Below are 17,060 nucleotides of genomic sequence, written 5' to 3'. Positions count from 1 at the left end.
TTACCAAGTGCCTGGAGCAAGTGGGCTGACCTTGAGCAGGTCATGTCTGTTCTCTGAACCTCAGTTTTCTCATTTATAAATTGAAGGGATTAAACCAAAGCCTGTAAGTCCAAGTTGTAAGGAGATGGGTTCCAAGAACACTGCTCCCTCTATTCATTCCAAGGGGCTTAGATTCCACTCCAGAATGGTAGTTTGGCCTTGGGAAAACTGGCTTACAATTCCCAAAACTCAAATCACCTAACTGGTGACTAAAAGGCCATTTAACCTGAATATTTAATTAAGCAATGGGAGAAGACCACTCTCAGATGTCCACTCAGCTTGCCACAATCCCCTTTCTCCCCAAAGCAGTTCACACAGGTGGGCTTCCAGTGATCATGTTGATGACTATGCCTCTTCTGGTGACTAGACCAACTACATACACTCGATCAGTAGAGCGCCAGAATGCCTATCCCAGAAATTGAAAGACTGCAAGTTAGTATGCACATACGACTAAAGTTGTAAGGTTTTTATTTATGGGCTGTCCTGGGTTAAGGTAGAAAATGCATGCTCACCCCCTCCATCCATTCTTTCTTGTCTTTGAACTTTAAAATGTGAGATATTCATTCATATAGAGCCTCAATCACCTGAGTGTCTGCCCACAAAACTTTCACCATTTCTTCCCTGATGTGATACATAAGGTGAGCATAAGGGTGAAAAAATAACTGAGTAACCACAGCTTGGTGCCAGAAAAACCTCCCTGCTGGTTTGCAGGGCTTGGAGGCATGGTGTGGAGGCTTCCACACACAGAGTAGCCTGGCAGGTGAGCTGTAAGATAACATCAAAGGTAATTTCCCAGGCCTAGTAGCTCAGTAGTAGAGTGCTTGCCTACCAAATGTGAGGCACTGGTTTCAAACCTCAGCACCACATAAAAATAAATATTTTTTTAAAAAGAAGTATTGTGTCCATCTACAACTAAAAACATTTTTTAAAAAAAGGTAACTTCCTAAATTAGTGATTCAGAACTAGAAAGCCTATACCCTTTTATTATCACTCCTTGTACTTAGCCTCTTTGGCATTCAATAGCACAATTCTGACACCTATTGCAAGTTAGGAGGCCAATGAGACTCATTTCTAGAGCATTATATGGCCTGTAGAGGCAAGGGCAGGGCAGTAAGGAGCAGTGGGGTGCTAAGGAAGGACTATGTAACAAGTCCTACAGGGTGCCAGGATGTCATGGTCGCACCAAAGAAGAGAATACTGATCTGCTGATGAGGAAAGGGCCCCCAGTTTTGCCTTTTATTATCCATAGTCATTCTTACTGGCAACCAATTCGCAAGATGGTTTTCATAGTTAAAACCATCCAATCTGAAGGTTCCTTGAGAGTCTATAGGAGCAAAGGGTTAGAAGAGAGACAGACAATTCACATTTTATGAGCCACAACTCTGTCCCTGTGACAATGCCTAGACATCTGCACCACAACCTGTCCAGCTTTCCCTTTCTGTGCTTCAGATTGCCTTTTGGTTCTTTATACTACACCAGGTGTGTTATCACTAGTCTCCCTGTGTGGCTTTAGGAGAAGGCTGTTAGAAGTGCTCACTTGCAACCTGGTGCTCAATGCAGTGAACTAGAGATAACCTCGTAGGTGGAGTTGCTAAAAGGAAACCAGGACCCAGGATGCTGAGGAGCAGGACATTGATGAGCCAGGTATCCTGGGGCAAATTCCTTAACCTCTCTGGCTTTTAATCAACTCCGCTGTAAGAAGAGGACCAAGAGAACTTCAAGATCCTATGGCTAGTGGGTGTGATTTCTCTCACACTCTCCTCCTGCAATACCTCCTATGACCTAGCCAGTTCCTAGGAGAATTACTCCCCAAAAAGATGCTCTCCCACAGCCCTTTCCAGATGCTGCCTACTCAAAATGGAGCCAGCTCTAATTGGGATTCACCCCACACTTCTTTCCTCTATCACCAGAAATGCTCATTTGAATTGATGAGTTGAGGATTGCCAGTCCGGGTTGCTCTGGCAATAGACAGTTGAGTTTATTGGAAGTGAACACCAGGCTTTCAACTCACGTCAGTCTGGGTTCTCGGATTTGCATGATTGCACATTCAGAGACAGGCACCTGCACTCGGAGCATCCTTGGCCGCCCACACGCTCTGCTGAGCCAACCCCAGCTGTTACAAGCTGCCTTTTTAAACAAGGCCTGCTGGGAGTTGAGCATGGCTGCTGAGGCGAAACTGCATGTTAGTGGTTGAGGTTACCAACACAGGACGGCCCCCATCATAGGCCAGGCCTGTCTGGGCTGCTCTTGAGGACAGCTTTAAAGGTTCTACAGCAAAGAGCCTCCTTCCTCTTGACCTGGGGTATCTGCTAAGGCCCATTCATCTTCATACTTACCCAGTTTCAGAACTAGGTCCTAGGGTGCTCAGCTTCCCCCAAGGTCCATGGGAAACCTCCTTGGGCTTCCCTCAAGTCAGGGATCCACAAAGTCCCTCCACAAAGTTTTCATAGTAGCAGACAATTCATAGTTAAGTTTTAGTGTTTAAGTCCTAACATTACATTTACTAGCTGTGTAAACCCTAGGCCTGTCACAGTCTGCTTCCTCAATTGTAATTGGCAATAATAATACTGCCCACCTCATTGGGTTGTTGAGGATTAAATGAATTAATACTTGTTAAACACTTGGAATAAGGCCTAGTACATTGCTCAATAAATCTTAGCCATTGCTGTTATTAATTTGGTCAGGGAGATCAAATGTGGAAAGTACTTAGAAAAAGACAATTTAAGTTCATCATTGAAAAAGCAATAATCTTACTTAAGTATCGTAATGTTCCTTGTAAGCAAGATGGAATTATTTAACTGTGACATCGGGTACCATAAAATGTAAGGTAATCTCTTACAAAATTTTACAGTTTTGAGATTAAAGCATTATTTAGAATGCAGGCTGAGGAAGGATGGGAGAATGGGAGGGAGTGTCCTCTTTTAACCAGATCTGGAAGCCCTACCCCTTGGGCTTTCCAGCGCCATTCTCCATGGGATCACTCACCCTCACTGGGCAAGAAAAACTGAAGAACAGAGAAATTAAGTAATTTGTTGCTGATCTGTGGTTAAAAACCAGATCCACCAGGATCAAAAAGCCTTGCTGTTTATACCTCTCTGTTCAGGCAAGTATATTCTGTCTCCAATACAGACAGACAGGATATGGCCCCAACTCAAGGTGTCATCACTCTAACAGGAGCATCTACATTATACAGAAAAGCTAGAAAACAACTGAAAAAATCTCCAAGCAATCAAGAGAAAGAGAGGAATGAGAACAGAGGAAGAAAAATTACAGAAAATATTTAAAAGATCAAAACAAAGATCCAGTAACCAATAAACAGGCATTCTAAGAAAAGAGAGAAAATGGAAAAGAGGAAAACATTAAAGAAAACAAATTTCTAAGATCTGAAAGGCATGAGTTTCCTGAATGAAAAGGATCTGTGAAGAATATAGAATGAGAGGGCAGAAATTCACCATTATAAAATTTCATGTCATCAGGGACAAGAAGACTCTGGAGACATCTAGAGAAGTAAAATAAGATACATACAGGATGGCATTGGAGCTCTGACCAGCAACCACTGGAAACTAAAATAACAACAGCAGCAATAATAATAATAATGGAGCAGCAGCCCCAAAGTTTTGAATGAAAATCATTCCCCATCTAGATTTCAATATCAAGACAAATTGAGTTTGAGAGTGAGTGTGAGAGTAAAAACAATAGATTTTTAAAAAGTCATTTTCAAAAAATGGAAGTTTTCAAAAACACTTAGAACTGGTCATAGAGGAAACAACTGACATCACAGAAATCAGCCAACACTACCACTAGGACTTCCTGTCTTCATTCTTCCCTCAACCCAGACTGTTGTTAAACATTTCCCAGCACACCAAAGGAATAAACCAAAAGAGAAAGACAGGGATTTTCTATGGTCTGTTTGTGTTCCTCCAAAATTCACAGGCTGAAACTTAATCCCCATTGTGTTTGTATTAAGAGGTGTGGCGTTTCAGAGGTGACTAATCAGGAAGACCAAGAACTGAGAAATGGTGTCAATGCCCTTAGAGATTGCTTGCTTGTCCATTTTGCTCTTTTGTCATATGAGGTCACATAGACAGGCCTCATCAAATACTAAATCTGCTGGCATCTTGATCTTGGACTTTCAGCCTCCAGAACTGTGAACAATAAATTCCTATTATTTATAAATTACTCATTCTAAGGTAGTCTGTTAGAGCAGTCTGAACTAAGATAAGATCTTTTAGAGAAAAAACTCAGAATTCCAAACATAATATCAAAAAATCTCAGGATAGCAGAGGTAAAATTAGATAGATGACAGAGAGTTGTAGAAAACAAATGTCTCCCCAAAAGGGTCTAGGAAAACTAATAAATTATCTAATAGTTTCTACCATGTTGAGAGGTATTAGAACTCTGATAGAGATTTTGGGGATATATTAGTAGCAGGCATAAATGCGATGCAAAAAAAAGGTGGGGGGGGCAATTATTTCATTTGTAAAATATGACATTTCACAAAAAAGGGTAACTGTAGTACACAGTTTGGATATCCATTCAATACAATGACATGAACAATACTATATAATCATAGTGAGCAACTTAGCAAGGCCCTAGGCAAAACAAAAAATAAACAGGGCTGGGGATATGGCTCAGTGGTTGAATGCCCCTGGGTTCAATCCCTGGTACCAAAAAATAATAATAATAATATTGGTCTAACTAAAACCCTAATATAACTATCAATAGAATGTAAGGAGGGTATTCTAGAAAAACCTGGTCTCAATGTATTAAAAATGGTCCCCAAGGTGCTGTGAGACCAAAGAAGGAGCAAACGGATCTAGGATTGCACACAGTACAATTTGTGGGGGACTTACGGACAGAAGTGTGGTCCTGGGTGGCAGCAAAACCTGTGAGTCTCTGCCATTTGGGTCAGAAGAAAGTTGGCTTATAAAGTGGTCAGGACAAAGGTCACTTCATCCAAGTCAGAAAGTAACTGGTTCATCTCAAGCTAACTTGGAATATATCAGGCACATTCATAGCACTGATACTGCCAGGTACAGCTGTAAAACTCCACATACTACTCTCATGGCTTTGTTTATTTATAGTAGGCTGGAAAACTATGCACCAAAAACTCACCCAGGTTACTCAGAGGCACTCATGGAAGTTACAGTTTAACATGGCTACAAGTCAGGTGAAGCAGGACCCTACAGAAGGGAGCTGGAAGATGTTAAAATGGTAGAAAATTCTCTAAATCTATAATAGGAAACAATATATAAAATACACTATAGAAAAATGTGGCATGCTATATAGAAATAAGAAGATAGCTAAAGAAACAAGTGAAAAAACTGGTTGCTTCTAGAGAGTAATAGATAACTGGGAGGCTGGCAGGGGTAAGGGAGAGAAATGTCATTTCTTATTCTTATTACATAGTACTATCTTACTGTTCAACTGCATCCCTAACTACTTTAAACAAACAAGAAGAGGAGGCATGATAGTATAGACAATCTCAGCCTTAGGATCTGTGGGTTCCGGAGATGAAGGGCAAGCAGAGTGAGTTTGGGGAAGATGGAGAGCCCTGTCCTTCCCTCTGTTAGAGACCTGTGAAAAGAAAGGAGGAGAACAATTAGAGAGAAAAGAAGAACTTGAAAGTGCAGGCACAATGATCCATCTTGCAGTCAGTCAGCTGAGACGTTCCAAGATTGAGTCAGCCTTTCTCTAAATTGCTCCCAAACAAGGCTACTAGCTCTAAAACCCAGAGCTGAGTGGATAAAAAGTATTAATGACAATAATATAAAACACATAATGCAAAAGTGTCCCACAATAAAAGATGGCTTAAATAAAAATAGTACATCCATATATAGAATTCTGGGCGGCCGTTTAAAAGGATGTTTAGAAGACTATTAAATAACATGGAAAGGTATTTACAGTCTGCTGTTTAAGGGGAATAAGAAAAGAAAGAAGGAAAATATATAATATATAGCACATGTCTTTTTGGTTTAAAATTACAAATGCCAAAATAATAACTGTATACAAAGATAAGCATGTAGGGGGAAAAAAAAAAAAGACTAGAAGAATACCCTGATAAGTAATGTTTGTTTTAAATGGTCTATAATTTTAAAATAATCTACATGGAACATATATTCCTTTTGTATTAAGAAAACAATAAAAGATGCTGCTGTTGTTTTAAATTTTTAATCAAATAAAAGGTGCATTCCTAGGTTCACCCCTCACACACTCACTCCTGCTTCTCATTCCCCACAGTCACCACCTAGGACAGAAAAGGAGCACTACATGTCTCCAGTCAAAAATAAATAAGGGGTATGGAGGCATAGCTCAGTGATAGAATGAGTGTCTTGCATGCATAAGGCCCTGGGTTTGGGCCCCATCATGAACAAAAAAAATTAATAGATAAATAAATTATAGCAATGAATTATCCCAGCCACCCCTGCTACGGGATAAACCATGTGGCCCTGTCAATTTCACTCAATATGGTCATATACCCACATATAAAATTTCATTGCAATATATTTAAATTACAAAAGATTGGCGCATTCAAAAAGCTTCACTTTCATTTCTATTCAAATTGGCCAACCTCCACTAGAAGACCTTCAGGAGTTGGCATGACACCAGTTTTATTAGGGGTTTTTTTGTTTGTTTGTTTGTTTGTTTGTGGTTTTTTTTTTTTTTTTTTTTTAGTAACACTCCAAATTTGGTCTTCTCCATCTAAAGCTATCAGGCAATAAACAGACAACCAAATGAATATTTTAGAATGCTGGTTTCTAAGTTAAAACAGAGTTTTTAATTTGGCCAATATAGTGACTAAGATCAAAAGGATTGTCTTTTGCCCAATGCTGGCGCATGGAGAGGGGGATATAAACTCATACCAACATTTTGGAAAATAATTTGGAAATATTTAAGCCACAAAAACTGACTCAGCAGTTCCTCTTCTGGGGATGTAATCTAAGAAAACAGCTGAAATACAGAAGAAAAAAAAGAATTGCAATATTATTTCTACTGCAGATCAAGAATAGTATTTAATCCCAAGGGTGGGATATTAAACAGTCATTAAAAACTTTTTTCAAACAATGTTAATAACACAGCAAAACGCTTATGATAAGAGAGTGGTTGAAAAAATGAATGCCCAATTATAGAATCTCAAATATTTAAACTAAATGCATAGCATGGAAGGTGAGAGATACATCAAATTACTAATCATGATCGCCAATGAGTGATAGAATTATGAATGATTTCAATTCTCTTATCAAGATGTTATGTTTTCTGAATTTTGTGCAGTGACAACTGAGAGGAAGAGGCATTCGCAAGTTTGCACAAACCAGTAAGGACCAATATTGTTTCAAATATAGTCATCCAGAGGCATGCCTGTAAACTGAAATTCCGGGGGGTTGGGGAACAAAGGAAAAGACATTGATTTGTAGCTTTCGGGGTTTTTTGGGGGGTTTTTTTTTGGATTTTTTTCCTTTTGTTTTTTTGTTTGTTTGTTTTTTCAGGGCCGAGGACCGAACTCAGGGCCTTGCTCATGCAAGGCAAGCGCTCTGCCACTGAGCTAAATCTCCAACCCCAGCTTTCATATTTTCATAGTGCAAATATTCCCACTGTGACCAATTTCAGGCTACAGCTGTCCTCATACAAGTGGGCTGGGCAGGACAGATGTAGATGAACACCAGGACAAAGAGAGCCTGGAAGAACTGGGAGTGAGCTGCTCTCCTTATCCAGACCTCCACCTCAATGCCGAGCTCTCTGCTTCCCCTTCCACTCTTGGAATCCAAGTAATGAGGGTCACTTTTACTCATAGTTGTGATAAAGAACAGTAGTCAGAGTGAGGTTTTTCAGTCCCAAAGATAGATTCCAAAGAGTTACATGGCCCCAAAACTAAGCCAAGGCAACAACAGCAAGTAGGTAACTAGGAAGGTGCCAATCAGGTGTGGAGGCGAGTTACCTCCAGTTCACAACTTTGATCCCAGAGTAGGCAGTGGGAGGAGAGTGATTTAAGCACAGGCCTCACATTTTAAGGAAAAAATTAGAATCACTGGGGGAGCTTGGTGAATGCTGATCACTAATATTCTTAACATCCATCTGGAATATCTGAACCTCTTCTCAGAACAGTGATTTTCAGTGCTTGTGCAGAGAACTTACCTTCTACCCTTGGAATGTTTGAAAATTGAGTCTGCTAAAATAAACTGACCATACAGTAACAGGAGAAAAGGCACACCAATTCACTTGGGTGTATGAGCAACACCAACAGACTCACAGAAGAGCCAGGTAGTTAAAGTTTAAATAGCATTTTAAGCTACAGAAAAAAATTAGAGCTTGGGGTTTCTCAGAGAAGTAAAATTTTAGGGGAGATGAATAGGCCTAAAGAAAGACAAGAACCTAGAACAAAGTTCATCTGGGCTCTGAGTGTGATGTCAACTCCAGTCTTTTTTCCTGCTGGTTACTCTTCCCTGTTAGGCAGACATAAGAGAATTTCAGAGAAAACCCTTCCCTGCTTTAGTTCCTCTCCATGTGCTTTCAATCTGATGCTCAAAGTAGCAAATTTTGAGATTTAATTTTCTGAGCCCCAACCCTTGAAATAAAATACACAAGGACCTAAGAAAAACCAACAAGAGGGAAGTTTTCAAGATGGCAGCCTAGAGGGTGGCTGCATTTCATGTTGCTCCAGGACTCAGGATTCAAAAGAGGAGATATTAAGAGACATGGGACCAACTCAAAGCAGCCGGGTGGGTCTCTCCCATAGGGGAGGCGTCCCGGATGGGACGGTGGTCCCGGAGCGCATGGAACTTTGTGGAGTGGAGCTGCCGGTGAGACGCCCCTCCCCCCACTGGAGCAGTGAACTCGGACAACTGGGAGTGTCATAGAGGAGGCTGCTCAGCACAGCGCTGGGACTCGGAGCAACCACTGGGGCTCCCGCAGCTGCCCAGGGGAGGAGCGGCGAGGAGAGCTGTGTGGACTCAGAGCACCGGGGCCTGCCCTGAGGAGGAGGAGAAGGAGGAGCGCGGACGCTTGGATTCAGAGTGTCTGCACCAGAGCTACAGGCGGTTGCCAGAGGAGGGGCTGCGTGGCGAGCTGTTTGGACTCAGACCACTTCTGAACACCGGGGCCTGCCTGGAGGAGTAGGAGGAGGAGGAGGAGGAGCGTGGCGGGTCATTTGGACTCGCAGTGACTGCATTAGAGCTCCAGGCGGCTGCTCAGAGGAGGAGGCGAGTGATGAGTTGTTTGGACTTAAAGCGACCACTCCTGAACACAGGGGGGCTGCCTCGAGGAGGAGCGTGGTGGGTCGCTTGGTCTCGAGTGGCCGCACCAGAGCTCCGGGCTGCTGCCCAGAGGAGGCGTGCAGCGGGTCACGTGCATTCAGAGCCACTCAGAGCGACCGCTCCTGAACACCCGGGGGGGTTACATGGAGGAGGAGGAGGAACGGGGAGGGTCACTTCGACTCGGAGTGATTGATTCCCCAGGGCTACGGGCGGTTGGTGGGAGGAGGAGGCACGCAGTGAGTTGCTTGGACTCCTAGTGACCGCACTGGAATACTGGGCGGCTGCCTGGAGGAAGAGGCGTGCGGCGTGTCTCTGGGACGCAGAGCGATTGTACAGGGCCCCAGGTGGCTGCTCAGAGGAGGGGCCGCATAGCCAGGCGATTAGGTGCAGAGCAGGGTCCCAGGATCTAAGAGGCTTCTTGGTGGAAAAGCCACACAGAGACACACTTAGGGGCGCAGCGAAGGTTCCAGGACAGCGGGCAGATTCTCTGAGGAGGGGCAGCCTAAGGAGATTCATCTGCAAAGGGTGAGGCTCCCAGGCACAGGAGGTGGGGCCGGGCCCCTGGGAACTTTGCAGAGGAAGGCAGCCCAGCCCAGGCGGTAGCTGTAAATTGAGGCGACCCTCTAGGAGCGAACTGACCAGCGAGACCTCCCCACTGGGTGAGTTTTCCCTGCCGGGTGAGGTTTCCCCACAAGAACGGAAAAACCAGAGACACAGGCCCAAACAGGCCTTGCCTCAGTCCGCAGCCTAGTTCCCCTTTGAATAACCATTGGTCAACAAGTGGACGCACCTCTGACCACTAGCAGGGAATATACCCCACCTAGAAGGCCACCACTCCTAGAGAGGCAGCTTCCTTGTGGAGCACCGCATTATCAACTTCCTCCAAGACTTCAGCCTACTGAAGGCTAAGAGGGGATATATATAGAAATCTTCAGGGACATTGTAAGTCAATAGAGGAAATCTGCAATATCTCAGTGGTCCACTGATACCTGAACAATATGAGAAAACAAGGAAAGAAATGCTGCAAACAAATCTAGATGTTACATCAATAAAACCCAATGACAGCATGGCAGAAGAAATGACAGAAAAGGAGTTCAGAATGTACATAATTAAAATGATCAGAGAAGCAAACAGTGAGATGAAGAGCAAATGCACGCACTGAATGATGAGATGAAAGAGCAAATGCAGGCATTGAATGTTCACACCAATCAACAATTAAAAGAGCAAATACAAGAAGCAAAAGATCATTTCAATAAAGAGTTAGAGATATTGAAAAAAAAAACAAACAGAAATCCTTAACATGAAGGAAACAATAAACCAAATTAAGAACTCCATAGAAAGCATATCCAGTAGGATAGAACACCTGGAAGACAGAACCTCAGACATTGAAGACAAAATATTTAACCTTGAAAACAAAGTTGAACAAACAGAGAAGATGGTAAGAAATCATGAACAGAATCTACAAGAACTATGGGATATCATGAAAAGGCCAAATTTAAGAATTATTGGGATTGAGGAAGGCCTAGAGAAACAAACCAAAGGAATGAACAACCCATTCAATGAAATAATATCAGAAAATTTCCCAAACCTGAAGAATGAAATGGAAAATCAAGTTCAAGAGGCTGATAGGACTCCAAATACACAAAATTACAACAGACCCACACCAAGGCACATTATAATGAAAATAACTAACATACAAAATAAAGACAGAATTTTAAAGGCTGTGAGAGAAAAGAACCAAATTATATACAGGGGGAAACCAATACGGATATCAGCAGATTTTTCAATCCAGACCCTAAAAGCTAGAAGGGCCTGGAACAACATTTTTCAAGCCCAGAAAGAAAATGGATGCCAACCAAGAATCTTATACCCAGCAAAACTTACCTTCAAATTTGACGATGAAATAAAATCCTTCCACGATAAACAAAAGCTAAAAGAATTTACAAAAAGAAAGCCAGCATTACAGAGCATTCTCAGCAAAATATTCCATGAGGAACAGATGAAAAACAAAGAAGCAAATCAGCAAAGGGAGGAATTATCATAAAGGAATTGTCAAATAAAGGAGGAACCAAGTTGTGTCAAACAAATAAATAAATAAAATTTAAAAAATGAACCAAATGACCGGGAAACCATATCATATCTCAATAATAACCCTGAATGTTAATGGCCTAAATTCATCAATCAAAAGACATAGACTGGCAGATTGGATTAAAAAGAAAGATCCAACAGTATGTTGCCTATAAGAGACTCACCTCATAGAAAAAGATACCCATAGACTAAAGGTGAAAGGATGGGGGAAAACATACCATGCACATGGACTCAGCAAAAAAGCTGGAGTATCCATCCTCATTTCAGATAATGTGGACTTCAAGCCAAAGTTAGTCAGAAGGGATAAAGAAGGTCATTTCATACTGCTTAAGGGAAGCATAAATCAGCAAGATATAACAATCATAAACATCTATGCCCCAAACAGTGGCTCATCCAAGTATATCAAACAAATCCTTCTCAATTTCAGACCAAATAGACCACAACACAATAATACTAGGTGATTTTAACACGCCTCTCTCACCACTGGACAGATCTTCCAGACAAAAATTGAACAAAGAAACCATAGATCTCAATAACATAATCAATAATTTAGACTTAACGGACATTTATAGAATATACCATCCAACTAAGAGCGAATACACTTTTTTCTCAGCAGCACATGGATCCTTCTCTAAAATAGACCATATATTATGCCACAAAGCTAATGTTAGCAAATACAAGAAGATAGAGACACTACCATGTATTCTATCAGATCATAATGGATTGAAGTTAGAAATAAATGAAAGAGTAAAACACAGAAACTATCCCAACATCTGGAGATTAAACAATATGCTATTATATAATGAATGGATAACAGAAGATATTAGGAAGAAAATTAAAAAATTCTTAGAGGTAAATGAGAACAAAGAAACATCATATCAAACTGTCTGGGACACTATGAAAGCAGTACTTAGAGGGAAATTTATTTCATGGAGCGCATTTAATAAAAGAAGTAAAACTCAACAAATAAATGACCTAACACTACAGCTCAAAGCCCTAGAAAAAGAAGAACAGACCAGCACCAAAAGTAGTAGAAGACAGGAAATAGTTAAACTCAGAGCTGAAATCAATGAAATTGAAACAAAAGAAACAATACAAAAAATTGACAAAATAAATAGTTGGTTCTTCGAAAAAATAAACAAAATTGATAAACCTTTAGCCACACTAACAAAGAGAAGATGAGAGAAAACCCAAATCACTAAAATTCGGAATGAACAAGGAAATATCACAACAGACAGGATTGAAATACAAACCATAATTAGAAGCTATTATGAAAATCTATACTCCAACAAAATAGAAAATTTCAAAGACATCAACAGGTTTCTAGAGACATATGAATTGCCTAAACTGAACCAGGAGGACATACACAATTTAAATAGACCAATTTCAAGTACTGAAATTGAAGACGTCATCAAAAGCCTACCAACAAAGAAAAGTCCGGGACCAGATGGGTTCTCAGCCGAGTTCTACAAAACCTTTAAAGAAGAGCTCATTCCAATACTTCTCAAAGTATTCCATAAAATAGAAGAGGAGGGAACCCTCCCAAACTCATTCTATGAAGCCAATATCACACTGATACCTAAACCAGACAGAGACTCATCAAGGAAAGAAAATTTCAGACCAATATCCTTAATGAACATTGATGCAAAAATCCTCAACAAAATTTTAGCAAATCGCATACAAAAACATATTAAAAAGATAGTGCACCATGATCAAGTGGGTTTCATCCCAGGGATGCAAGGTTGGTTCAACATCAGGAAATCAAATAAATGTCATTCACCATATCAATAGACTTAAAGTCAAGAATCACATGATTATTTCAATAGATGCAGAAAAAGCATTTGATAAAATATAGCATCCCTTCATGCTCAGAACACTAGAAAAAATCGGGTAGTGGGAACATTCCTTAACATTGTAAAGGCCATTTATGCTAAGCCCATGGCTAATATTCTAAATGGTGAAAAACTGAAAGCATTCCCCATAAAAACTGGAACAAGGCAGGGATGCCCTCTTTCACCACTTCTATTCAACATCGTTCTTGAGACTCTAGCCAGAGCAATTAGACAGACCAAAGAAATTAAAGGGATACGAATTGGAAAAGAAGAACTCAAACTATCCCTGTTTGCTGATGACATGATTATATATTTAGAGGAACCTGGAAATTCCACCAGAAAACTCTTAGAACTCATAAGTGAATTTAGTAAAGTAGCAGGTTACAAGATCAATGCTCATAAATCCAATGCATTTTTATACATAAGTGATGAATCTTAAGAAAGAGAAATTAGGAAAACTACCCCATTCACAATAGCATCAAAAAAAAATAAAATACTTGGGAATCAATCTCACAAAAGAGGTGAAAGACCTCTACAATGAGAACTATACAACACTAAAGAAAGAAATTAAAGAACACCTTAGAAGATGGAAAGATCTTCCATGTTCTTGGATAGGAAGAATTAATATTGTCAAAATGGCCATACTACCAAAAGTGCTATACAGATTCAATGCAATTCCAATTAAAATCCCAATGACGTACCTTACAGAAATAGAGCAAGCAATTATGAAATTCATCTGGAAGAATAAGAAACCCAGAATAGCTAAAGCAATCCTTAGCAGGAAGAGTGAAACAGGGGGTATTGCAATACCAGATCTTCAACTCTACTACAAAGCAACAGTAATAAAAACGGCATGGTATTGGTACCAAAATAGAAAGGTAGATCAATGGTACAGAATAGAGGACACGGACACAAACCCAAATAAATACAATTTTCTCATACTAGACAAAGGGGCCAAAAATATGCAATGGAGAAAAGATAGCCTCTTCAACAAATGGTGCTGGGAGAATTGGAAACCCATATGCAACAGAATGAAACTAAACCCATATCTCTCACCATGCACGAAACTAAACTCAAAATGGATTAAGCACCTCAGAATCAGACCAGAGACCCTGCAGATTATAGAAGAAAAAGTAGGTCCAAATCTCCACCTTGTTGGTCTAGGACCAGACTTCCTTAACAGGACTCCCATAGCACAAGAAATAAAAGCAAGAATCAATAACTGGGATAGATTCAAACTAAAAAGCTTTCTCTCAGCAAAGGAAACTATCAGCAATGCGAAGAAAGAGCCTACAGAGTGGGAGAATATCTTTGCCAATCATACTTCAGATAGAGCACTAATCTCCAGAATCTATAAAGAACTCAAAAAACTCTACTCCAAGAATTCAAATAATCCAGTCGACAAATGGGCTAAGGAAATGAATAGACACTTCACAGAAGAAGATCTACAAGCAATCAACAAACATATGGAAAAATGTTCAACATCTCTAGTACTAAGAGAAATGCAAATCAAAACCACCCTAAGATTCCATCTCACCCCAATTAGAATGGCGATTATCAAGAATACGAGCAACAACAGGTGTTGGCGAGGATGTGGGGAGAAAGGTACACTCATACATTGCTGGTGGGGCTGCAAATTAGTGCAGCCACTCTGGAAAGCAGTGTGGAGATTCCTTAGAAAACTTGGAATGGAACCACCATTTGACCCAGCTATCCCACTCCTTGGCCTATACCCAAAGGACTTAAAATCAGCATACTACAGAGATACAGCCACATCAATGTTCATTGCTGCTCAATTCACAATAGCCAGACTGTGGAACCAACCTAGATGCCCTTCAATTGATGAGTGGATAAAGAAACAGTGGTATATATATACAATGGAATATTACTCAGCCATAAAGAATGATAAAATTATGGCATTTGCAGGCAAATGGATGAAATTGGAGAATATCATGCTAAGTGAGATAAGCCAATCTCAAAAAGCCAAAGGACGAATGATATCGCTAATAAGTGGATGATGACACATAATGGGGGGAGGGAAGGGTTAGTGCTAGGGTTAGAGTTAGGGTTAGGGAGGAGGGCAAGTGTGGAGGAAGGAAGCAGTGTATAGAGGGAAAAGAGGGGTGGGAGGGATGGGGGAAGGGAAAAAATAACAGAATGAATCAAACAACATTACCCTATGTAAATTTATGATTACACAAATGGTATGCCTTTACGCCATGTACAAACAGAGAAACAACATGTATCCCATTTGTTTACAATAAAAATTAAAAAAAAAAAAAAGATAGATAGAAAAAGGAAATGAGAAAACTTCACCCAGGACAATTCCTCATACTCTGATATCAGGCTCTGTTTCCACAACACCCACCCGTGCAGCCCCAAGTTGTAAAAACTGAATCCGGGGCTTTGATCTTGAAGCCCTGTACCAGTGAGCTATATCCCCAGCCTGATATCGGACTCCAGGCTCTAGAGAGTCACACTAGCCACATCAGAACCCTGCGTGACCATGTCCAGGAGTCATTAAAAAAAACAAAAAGAAAAAGAAAAACCAACAACATTGAAATATTGCTATCAAAATATTAGAAAGCAAATTTTTGATACAGTGATATGTAATCATGACAGATATTACTATATATTAAAGTACATAGAACAAAATCTAGGAGCTAACCTAGCAACTGTTGTAACTTTGAAGCACTAAGCTAAAATAATACTTTAAGATGTCTGTAGCAATTTCAATGTGCTTCAGAAAAAGCTGTAATTTTCATTGGTGACAGTCATAGGTCTGCTACTGTTTCTGTGGCTTGTCTCTATTCAGACATATCCCCTCAAAATATGAGTGTAGGAAACCAGAATATGTCACCCCCAAATAAACTTCTTTCGCACATTTTGAACTGGGTATTCTGAAAAAGAGCAGATAAAAGGAGTAGCCCTAAAAAGCTATCCTTTTGTAAAAGAAATTACATCTATAAAGGAAACTTACATTACTAAAAAGTATCTGTATCAAGTGTCTGTATCAAGACAACTTTTACTACCTGGGAGACTTTATCTGCATAACAAGATAAGCTTTATTCACCATGCATTGTCTCCCTTCACCCTCCCTCAACCTCTCCACCACCACCTAAGAGGCCCCAGTCTCCTAGGAATAGAGATTCCTATCTGTAGCTCAAGATGTTATATAAGCTTCAGTGATCTGACTTTTCCTTGAATCTTGTATTTTGTATGACTCCTGTGCATTCTATTGGGGTTCAGAGAATTATACCCCCAAAATATAACAATTTTTGGCATGTTAAGCAATTTGATCTAAATTCAAAGTCAGTAAAAATAGACTCAGAATCAAGAACCCTCTAACTTTTCTTGCTTATCTTCCCCCCAAGTGCAGGGAAAGGCTCTCTGGAACTCTCCTTATCTGCATTAGGACCAGGTTGCAAATAAAATGGCTTTTTATTCCCACCCTGATATCCCACTATCTATCTCAGAAGTCTGAGAAGTGAATCCACATCTGAATGGACTTTCCTTACAAGAGAACCATTCAAACTCCAAAGAGGCCTTTTTTACAAGCTCATCTCTGTCTCCTGGACCCTTCATTCCTCATTTCCCCTCTTCCCTCTAGAAAAAAGTGTATGGGTCTGAGGGTACATAGCTCAGCGGTAGGACATAAACATAGCATGTGGAATGCCCTGGATTGGGTTTCAGCACTCAAAATCAAAGCAAGGAACATAAATTTGTGAAAAATAGTAACCAAGTGGGTAATCGCAAGTCTGTGGTTTTCGACCCCATTCTGTCCCTTTTCATACCTTAAGAAATGTGTATGCCTTCTCTCCTGTTTAATCTGTCAGAGAACCTTGAGAGA

The sequence above is a fragment of the Sciurus vulgaris genome (assembly GCF_902686455.1).
Source record: "Sciurus vulgaris genome assembly, chromosome: 3".
Classification (NCBI taxonomy): Eukaryota; Metazoa; Chordata; class Mammalia; order Rodentia; family Sciuridae; genus Sciurus; species Sciurus vulgaris.
Note: the sequence above shows the minus strand (reverse complement) of the source record.